Source organism: Ambystoma mexicanum, chromosome 2q (genome assembly GCF_040938575.1).
Source record: "Ambystoma mexicanum isolate Mex_15411 chromosome 2q, UKY_AmexF1_1, whole genome shotgun sequence".
NCBI lineage: Eukaryota > Metazoa > Chordata > Amphibia > Caudata > Ambystomatidae > Ambystoma > Ambystoma mexicanum.
This window is the reverse complement of record NC_090924.1, coordinates 309,542,934-309,552,460: the sequence shown is the minus strand read 5'-3', so window position 1 is coordinate 309,552,460 and position 9,527 is coordinate 309,542,934.

Here is a 9,527-nt window from a genome sequence, read left to right as displayed (position 1 = left end):
CAAGGTGGGTTTCAAGGTATACAGAATGAGAACCAGAGTACTCAATGAGGCATTGTCAGGTGGGCACCTCCATTATGTTGAACTTGTGGGATGATAGGGCACATTGCGCGCGTACGTGGGAGCTAAGGAAACGTACAAAATGGCCAGTTTTCAAGAGGGGGGACATCTTATCCTCCACCAAATAGCACACAGAATAGAGAAGTGTTCACCCAAGATCATACATTGTATCAGACACAAGCACTGCAAATGCAGCAGGTGCAACAGCAAGAACAAGTGCAAATAAATCCACTGCAAGGGCAGTCGCAACAAGCCCCTATGCAGACACAGCAGTATGCGAATACAGGACAAGCACTGACAACCAGGATAGGAGGTGTCACTGTGGTAGGAGGGAATCCTTTCACAGGGACGGGGATGAGCCTTTACCCACAATAGGATAGCTCACAGGGTGATTTGATGTGTTCAGTACTATCTGTGACCAGACCCCCAAGAGGAACCAAGGGTTGATGTGACGATAGGAGGCAAATGTTTTTCTTTTTTAGTGCACACTGGAGCTACTCGTTCATGTATACGAGAGGGAAAATATCCAGTGTCAGGAATTGCCATGAATGCTCAAGGGTTCTCTGGAGCTATGAGTCCAGTTCCTTTTACTAATGAATTACCAGTCTCTATAGGAGAATGTTATATGTCTGTTCCTTTATTATACTCACGACAGACACCGGTTAACATTTTGGGAAGAGGTTTAATGACAAAACTTAAAATGACGATTTCATTTACTGATCAAGTAATAGTGTGTTCCACTCCAGGAATACACTATTTAAACGTGAGAGAATGCATACTGGCATTCACAGGACAAGTGGCTCTGCAACGCGTTCCAGTAGATCCAGAGATTTTTCTATGTGGAGTGAGCATTCTATTGACATGGCTACCTGGTTTAGTGGGAAAAATGGTGAGGATACTGCACAAGTTTTTGTTTAGACCACAAATACCTATGGACAAAGAGGGGGGACAGACTATCCCTATAGAATTGGAAGCAGCCATAGTACGAAAGGAAATGGCAATGCTTGAGGGAGTAGATGATGAGGGTAGACCATGGAGAACAGTAAAAGCTATCAAGGAAGGGTGTAGATTGACTGACATAACAGATGATGACATGTTCAGGGAAGACCAAACATACGATGAAGTAGTGTTCTTCATGAGCATTACATATTGGATAAGAATAGAGAAAAGGGAATTTCTACAGCGAATGGCGATAATGCGGCAGTGTACAGCATTTTTTTCAGGAAGGTTTGGAAAAGGTGCCAAGTGTCCTTTGGACCACATGCCCCTATGGCTTAGGTTTATTGAAGGGAATAGGGGAGCTTAAAATAAAGCTTAAGCCAGGAGCAATTTTACCTCGAGCAAAGCAGTACCCCATGTCTCGAGAAGCTTCTGAGGGTATATTTCAGACTATCTCAGCACTGATGAAACAGGGAATTCAGGTGCCATCGAAATCGTTGTGTAATACCGCAGTGTATCCGATTAAGAAATCTAAAGTCTCGTGAGCATAGCTCAGCGGCAACGTGCTTGCCTTGGAAACAAGACAACAAGAAGCAACACAGGTTCGACCCATGGGTCCACGCTTAAAAACCTCTGGCTATTAAGCATGTTATAAATATGCAACTAAGAGACATATTCCTGTAACAGCGCCTCGATGCCTACAGGCTGTGTCAGTGCTTTTAAAATGCAAATAAATAAATAAATAAAAATAAAGGCGGGTCGTGGAGATTTATACAAGATATGAGACCGTTTAACCAGATTGTAGATGCAGAGTTTCCTTTGGTTCTTAATCCGGCGATGATACTATGTAGGATCCCAGTGAAAGCTTGATATTTCATGGTGTCCGATTTGAAGAATGCATTTTTCTCGATCCTGTTGCACAAGGACTCACAAGACTTGTCATTTAGGTTCTGCCAAACCTGACTGAAACATACTTGTTTGCCCCAAGGATACTATGAGTCCCCATCGATCTTTATTAGGGTCCTACAGATGGATTTAGTGTGGTAGTCTGCGGACTTCTTGGTTGGCTTTGAATGAATGTTTGGGTTTCAATGCATTGAGAGATCCAAGTGCTTCACTTTGGCTAAATCCGAGTGTTACTCATGAAGGGAGAGTTTGTTCTGGCATGATTGGTTCCTTGCTGGGGTTCAGTGGATTGGGGATCTTTTTAATGGTACGGCTTGGATGTCTGCTAGGGGGGTGAGGTCGAAATTTGATATCCCTATTTTTTGTCTGGTGGATTATCGGAAGATCAGGAGAGCGTTGGGTGACGTAAGTCTGGAGAAAGAGATCAATTTGGATTTGTTGGGTTGGAACCCGGGGAGGAGTGGTTGTGGCCTAGTCAGCTATGTTTATAAACTAATTGTGTCTAACTTTAAGGTAAATGATGCTGGGAGGCTGGTTTGGAACCGGAGGATTGGTGAGGACATTGTGGAGGATCATTGGTCTCAAATTTGTGAGAATGTGAAATTGTGTTCTTTAAGTCTGGTTGAGAGATCGCGTCAAATCAAAATTTTGCACAGAACATATTGGACGCCTGAGAGACTGATGGAGAGGGGAATGAGTGATGATTCTGACTGTTGGGCATGTGTTCATGAGGTGGGCACCTTTGAACATATGCTGTGGGAATGTCCAAGGGTGAGGGGTATGTGGTTCGAATTTGAACAGATTTGTGAGAAGGTTCTCAATGAGAGAATTCACATGGATTTTAAAACTATTGTACTGGGAAGCACTGATGATCTGGAGGATGTGAGTACTTCCCAGAGAAAGTGGATCTTTCGGGGTGCAATGGTGGGAAAGAAACTGATATTGAGACATTGGAAGACCTCAACTCCCGTCACCATTGGAATGTGGATTGATGAGATGCATATTTTGGCGGGTATCGAAAGAGTTTTGTATCTAAGGGAAAAGAAAAGTGCATTATTCAACAAGATTTGGGGTAAATTTCTTTTACTGTATTAGGCCTGATATTGATTGGAATGTGGCTCTGTGGGTGGGGGTTATATATAGTTGGGTGTTCATTGAATTGATTTTGTATGTTGAGCTTTGGTTATTTGTCTTTTCTCATTTCTGTAATTTTGGAAAATAAATATTAAAAAAAAGAGTGTGGTGATACAGTATGTAGAAGACATTTTAATTTGTAGTATCACAGAAGATGAGTGCAGGCACGATTCTGTTCAGTGGATGACTATTTTAGAAGTTGCAATATTGTCAAGAAGAGGTGTTATATATAAGTCAATTGATTTCACATGAAGGAAAGAAAGTGACACCTGAGAGAGCCAAGGCAATTATGAAAACATCAAAACCAAACAGTGAAACAGATGCAAACATTCTTGGGATTATGTAACTATGTCAGAGCCTGGGTGTTTGATTACAGTACATACACAAGACCACTTTTTCAAGCTAGCACAAGAAAGCACAGGTGGAAAAAGTAAAAATAGAATGGGCTGAAGAAATGGAGGAAGGGTTTGAGGACCTGAAAAAAGCTATTTGTACAGCCCCTGTTTTGGGAATTCCCAATTATGCTGAGTAATTTCATTTGTTTTTGCACACAAATGGGACAGTCATGACAGCAGTGCTTATGTAGAGAACTACATTGGGATACAAACATTTAGCATATTACAGTGGGATTTTAGACCCAGTTTTGAGAGGACACTTTCCTTGCGAACAGTCATTGGTTACCACTGCGCTCGCGATTGAAACATCTACAAGTATAATTACGGGCTGCTCCATGAGTCTTCGTGGAGCATGCTCTGTTTGCCATTTTAGAGAAACCCAAAGGCACATTGACATCTCAAAGAGCTTCAGCATATAAGTTAATGATTTCAAACCCAACAATTAAAATGGTAAGATGTAAAGTGAACCTTGCCACATTTATAGCTGAGCCAATAGAAGAAGGCGATCACGTACATGACTGTGCTAATTATGTTGAATTTTATGATGATATACCCTGTGTGAAGGAAAATGTTTTGGTGGGAGGAGAGATCCTCTTTATTGATGGTTCTTTGAAAATTGATCAGAGTAGTGGGGAAAGGCATTCATGTGCCGCAGTAGTGAAACATAGATTAAATGGAGAATTTGAAGTTGTACCAAGTGCAAGGCTACTGTCTCACTTTTCAGCGAAAGTGGCAGAATAAGAAGCGCTCATTGTCGCGCTCGAGAAACACGAAACACGAAGGACAGGAAGTGACAGTGTACAGTGACTGCGCCTATGTGACGTCAACCAAACACGCAAGGTTAGCACATTGAAAGAGGAGGGGCTACTTTCACGCAGAATGCACTCCAGTGCTGCATGCATCCTTAGAGAGTATTAAAGAAAAAGTAGTCACAACCATGTTAGTGCAAGAAGTGTTTATTAAATTATCGATAACCCAACTAATGGAGATTCTAGGGAGTGCACTGCAGGAAGAGCAGGAATTGTGGAAATGAAGGGGGTGTTCTTTATACACCACAGAAGCATTATGGTGACAAGACAGCACTGGAAAGCCAGTGATGCCAGTAGCATTATTAAAGGTTGCTCTTGAACAGCTGCATTACCACGCGCATGTAACTAGGGAAAGTCTTGCTGCTACGATTGCGGAACACTGGTTTCTTCCGAATTTGTTGGAACAAGTTGCATTATTTATGGTAAACTGCATAGTGTGTCAAAGGTTTACTGCTGGGCATACTCTGAGAATAATTAGAGGGGAAATACCTTTACCAAATGGCCCTTTTCAGCATTTACATATTGATTATGTCGATATGCTGCAGGTCTGTAATGGATATAGGTATCTATTAGTGGTGGTGTGTCCCTTTTCTAGGTGGATCAAGGCAGGGCTGTGTACACACCTTGATGCCATTTGCGCAGCAAAGGTTTTAGTGCACAAAGTCTTCCCGAGATGGGATGTGTGTGAAATGGTGAGATCCGACAGAGGGCCACATTTTATTAATGAGCTATTTGAACAGCTAAGGCTTCTATTGAATATTAAACATAAGTTTACTTCTGCTTATCACCCGCAAACAAATGGGATATGTGAGAGACACAACAGCCTTAAAGAAAGGATTGCCAAGATGAAAATGACTTTGAAGAAGGGATGGCTATATTGCCTACCCCAAGCTTTGTATGCCCGTTGAAATCAGCCAATATCAAACCACCACCTCATCCATCATGAACTGGTGACAGGGCGACATATGAGAACACCCCTTACACCTCCATCTAGGAGTAGAAGTGATGCCCAGAGTGTAGCTAAAACTTTAGGTGATGAAATGCACAACTATTTGACATGTATGACCTCTAGTATCTTTCTCATTTCAGATCAAGTCAAGCGCAAGGGGGGTTGCTCTCAGAACACAGAAGAACATTATTCAACAACCAACCCAATTAAATTACTACGGCACCTTCGTTATATGTTGGACACCTAGCCTTAGTTAAGAACTTTACTCGAAGGTGGCATGAGACACGTTTTAATGGTCCCTTTTACATTAAGAATATAACTCCTTCAGCTGTGAAAGTCCAAGGGAGACGAGCTTGGCTTCACTTAGGTGATGTAAAGGCCTATAAAGGTGAGATGCGCCCTCCCACCATTGCTGATCCAGACACAAGACAAGAAGAAGAATTTCAGCATGTGCAGATTCGTTCGATGGCAAAGTAGAAGGACGATAAAGCAACCAGTGGTTAATACAGATTTATCTTGGACTGAAATTCAAGTGGACACTCCTTATAGATATTTTAGCAGAGAGTGAAAAGACTTGCAGCGAATTTCAGTGGCTTGAAAGGGAACTTTAGAAATACATATTGAAGTATCAGAGGTATGCCTAAAAATCAGTTCTTGATAAGAAATTGGAAACGAGATCAGTATCCAGATTCATTTGGTGGAGAATACCTGTTCTTAGCAGTTAATAATATGGTGCTTACAGACAGTGATGTCCATCGACTTTTGCTTGCTGTCTTTGTGTTTACACTGCAAGCTTACCCGGCTCTTCTGAGAAGAAATGTTGATGTTCGTACTTTCTTACAGGATCCTAAAAATAGCCCAGTGATAAGGAGGCTCCTTATTGCCATCATCGAGCAGATTTTGCAGTTACGAGTATAAAAAATGGTGATGATTGTATTAAAAAGATTAAAGAGGAAAGTGCCACTGTTCAAGGCGAAGGACAAGTGCAACGAGTAGTAGGATGGCGCGAGAAATGGATGCCTATGCTTTTGTGCATAATAAATGCTTGTATGATTGTTCTCTTTGTCTTTCTCTTCCTCATCTTTCACACTCTATCATGTTAGTACTTCTGCTGAAGGAGAGGTCCCTATGGGTCTTCCTATGGCTCTCCCTACTGCGAAAACTACCTTTGATTTGTTTCATGAGTATTATACAACATTTGGGAGACACAGGAGAAATGCAGAGGAAGACAGTGAGGGGATACATACCTATCTAGATAATGCAGCACATTTGGGGAATAACATGTGGTATCATCACATGAGAAAGGTGGAAGAAAGAACGTGTAAGGAGAGTTGCTACGTCTGCTTTCTCATACCCTATGCCATGAATACAGTGTGAACTTCCATTTCCAGAGAAGTTCTAGAACACGATGATAGGTGTCTCATCCATTTTGCAGCATGCATGACCAGAGGAAAATTTCAAGGCAGTTGGGCCACTTTGCGATGGAGATCGAAATGGTTGTTTCCATGCCAGGATGACTACATCAAGACCACACAGATGGAAAAGGAACATGGATGGAAGACCAAGATGCTTGTGTATCCTGCAACAGGACAGGATGAGGTTGTCATTGAAGAGATGAAGAAAATTAAATGTCCTGATGTGACAGAAATAGCTGGATCACCTGGATGTTGGGAGCGAACTCAAGTCTTAGTGTATGGACGAGTGAAATCCAAGAAGGTATGGGAAGAAGGGCTGACGTCCCGTGCAGCTCATCTACAGGAGCCAGAATATGTACAAGAGGTACAGAGAGTAAACAATGGGTGTTTGAAGTCATGGGCTAAGCATTCCAAACTGCTGACATGGGTAGAAGATGATTCAGGCCCCATGGCTGTAATCCTGTTGGCTAATGCGACATTGTGCATTCAGCGACATGGAAAGAATCATGTGGGAGACAAAAAAGACAGCAAAACTACAGTTGACGTTTCCTGGATGGGAGCAGGGACAGCCGTCCTGATGGATCAATATTGGCCTTGTGGGTCTAGAGCCTACATGAAGCTTCCCAAGGATTGGGGAGGAACGTGTGCTCCTTGGTGCTCATTCCTGTTCCAGCATTAGTGATTCCTCAGAGTGACCTGAACATTGGAGAATTTCCAAAAGCAGATGCCCATTTCAGAAAGAGGATATCGCTTGAGTTTCTCAATCGGACTAAGAGAGAGAATTATTTCTCAGCCAAATCAATAGAAGCATATGATGCCATTCCTTATGAGCACAGGTTTTTCAGCAAGACTGCTTCAATTTTCACGACTATCTTCATGTCTGGGATCCAAACGATGGCCAACGCCAAGTGGTTGTAGTTCACAAGATGGGAACTCCTGCAGACGATCAATACTACCATAAAGGGATCCAATGGTATCAAAGAAGAGCTGAGGGCCATAGGACTGATGACCCTGCAAAATAGATATTGCCTTGACATGATAACAGTGATGGAAGGAGGAGTTTGCGCCAAAATTGGGCCTTCATGTTGCACATTCATAACTTCTCATGATGAGGAGAATGGAACTTTGACAGAGGCCATAACGTTGTTGACAAACCTGCACAACAAGATGGAAGACGAGACTGAGTACATTACGAATGACAGTTGGTTTGCCTCCATATTCCACTGTGATTGGCAAACATATTTAAAATCCTTGGAGCGATATTGGTCATGGTGATGTTTGGATTCTGTGTGATCAGGATAATAATTGCACAATGTAAGAAGACAGCAAAGAAGGCAGTAGGAATGTAGCTCATGATCAATGTCGAATCAGGGGTTGGATCCAAGGAATTGACAGATAAAGATGTCGCAAAATACATAGAGGCTAGCATTGTAGCACCTGAAGGAACAAATTTCCTGTATCCCAGGAATCAGAAGAAGTACTTGGGACGATGGGTCTATTGTAATCCAAATGGACAGTGCAACTACATGACCTGGAGTGTAGACGAACAGGTTAAACCAACCGACACCCTGAGGGTGGTGATGAAGATTTGGACTCCAAAGAAGCACTTCTTCAAAAGAAAATACCAAGATGTGGAATCCAATGAAGAAGTGGTCGAGGACTCGACCAGAGGGGGGAATGTAGACGAGCAGCTGCATGCCTCTGCAGGAAATCCCACCCCCATGCCTCCTATATGTTGGAAGTTGGAGACGGCGCCATGTTTGACACCAGAAGTTGTGCCAAATCCGCACTGAGTGTCTGAGAAAAGGTATTCTCTGAGAAAACCCTATCAAATTTATCCCCGAAGCGATGACAATCTGAGAGAGGAACTCCCTGAAGGAATATGAAAAAGAGTGAAAGAGAAGCTAGTGAGATCACAAGAGATGAGCGTGACACACTGAGAATACTGGCTGAAGTGAATGTATGGATTTTACAGAAACTGATGACGAATTTAAGAATCGAGAAAACTTTCATATGCAGAAAAGAAGATTGCACGCATGCAAAGTGCTATGGAAATGCAATCATTCAATTATTGTACAGACGCTGAAACGCAAGTAGACTAAGTGATCATGGAAGATGGCTATACGTATTGAATAGACTGCAGGCGAAACCGCCATTTTATAGAAGCTGTACATCAGTGTCATACATTTTAGTAAGCTGAAACCCATGAAGATGAAAGGCTGAGAATTGTGTCGCAGCAAGAATAAGTTGATATTGTGGAAGAGCCTGGCGTGGCTGTCTGGCCTGGAATCAAAACAGAAGTTACCTATTCTTGAAAGCAATAAACGTTAGAGGGATGAATCATCCTTTATTGAGGGTCAAAGAAAGAACACAAAGAGTGCCAAGTTTTATTCATTTTTGACACTTAAAAGTTGCAGAATAGACCAGAATCATAGTCTCTTGTCACATGAGCTGAGGATGGAAATAAAGTTGAGTTTGGATTCCTAGAACAATCTGGAGATGGGTCGAGGACATACAGGTGCAGCAGTGGTGCACCTTGTATATGGGGTATATGAGGTTCTAGTTCAGAAGTGATTACCAACACATTACTCAGCTCAGGCCATGGAGCTGATTGCATTGATTGAAGCATTAGAGCAAGCCAGAGGATGCTTGGTCACCATTTACTCTGATTCCGTGTACGTTACTACCACTTTACATTCAGGGTTGTCCAGGTGGAAAAGAAGGGGGTTTCGAAGGTCATATTGCTCGCCTGTACAGCATGCAGCCTTATTAGAGAGATTGATTTATGCCCTGCCCCTCCCTACGCTAGTAACAGTGGTTAAATGCGCCACCCACACCGAGAATACAGGCCCTGTCTCTCATGGCAATGATGCAGATAATAAGGCTACCAAAGAGGTGGCGTATCACAGGGACTCAGAAGTCA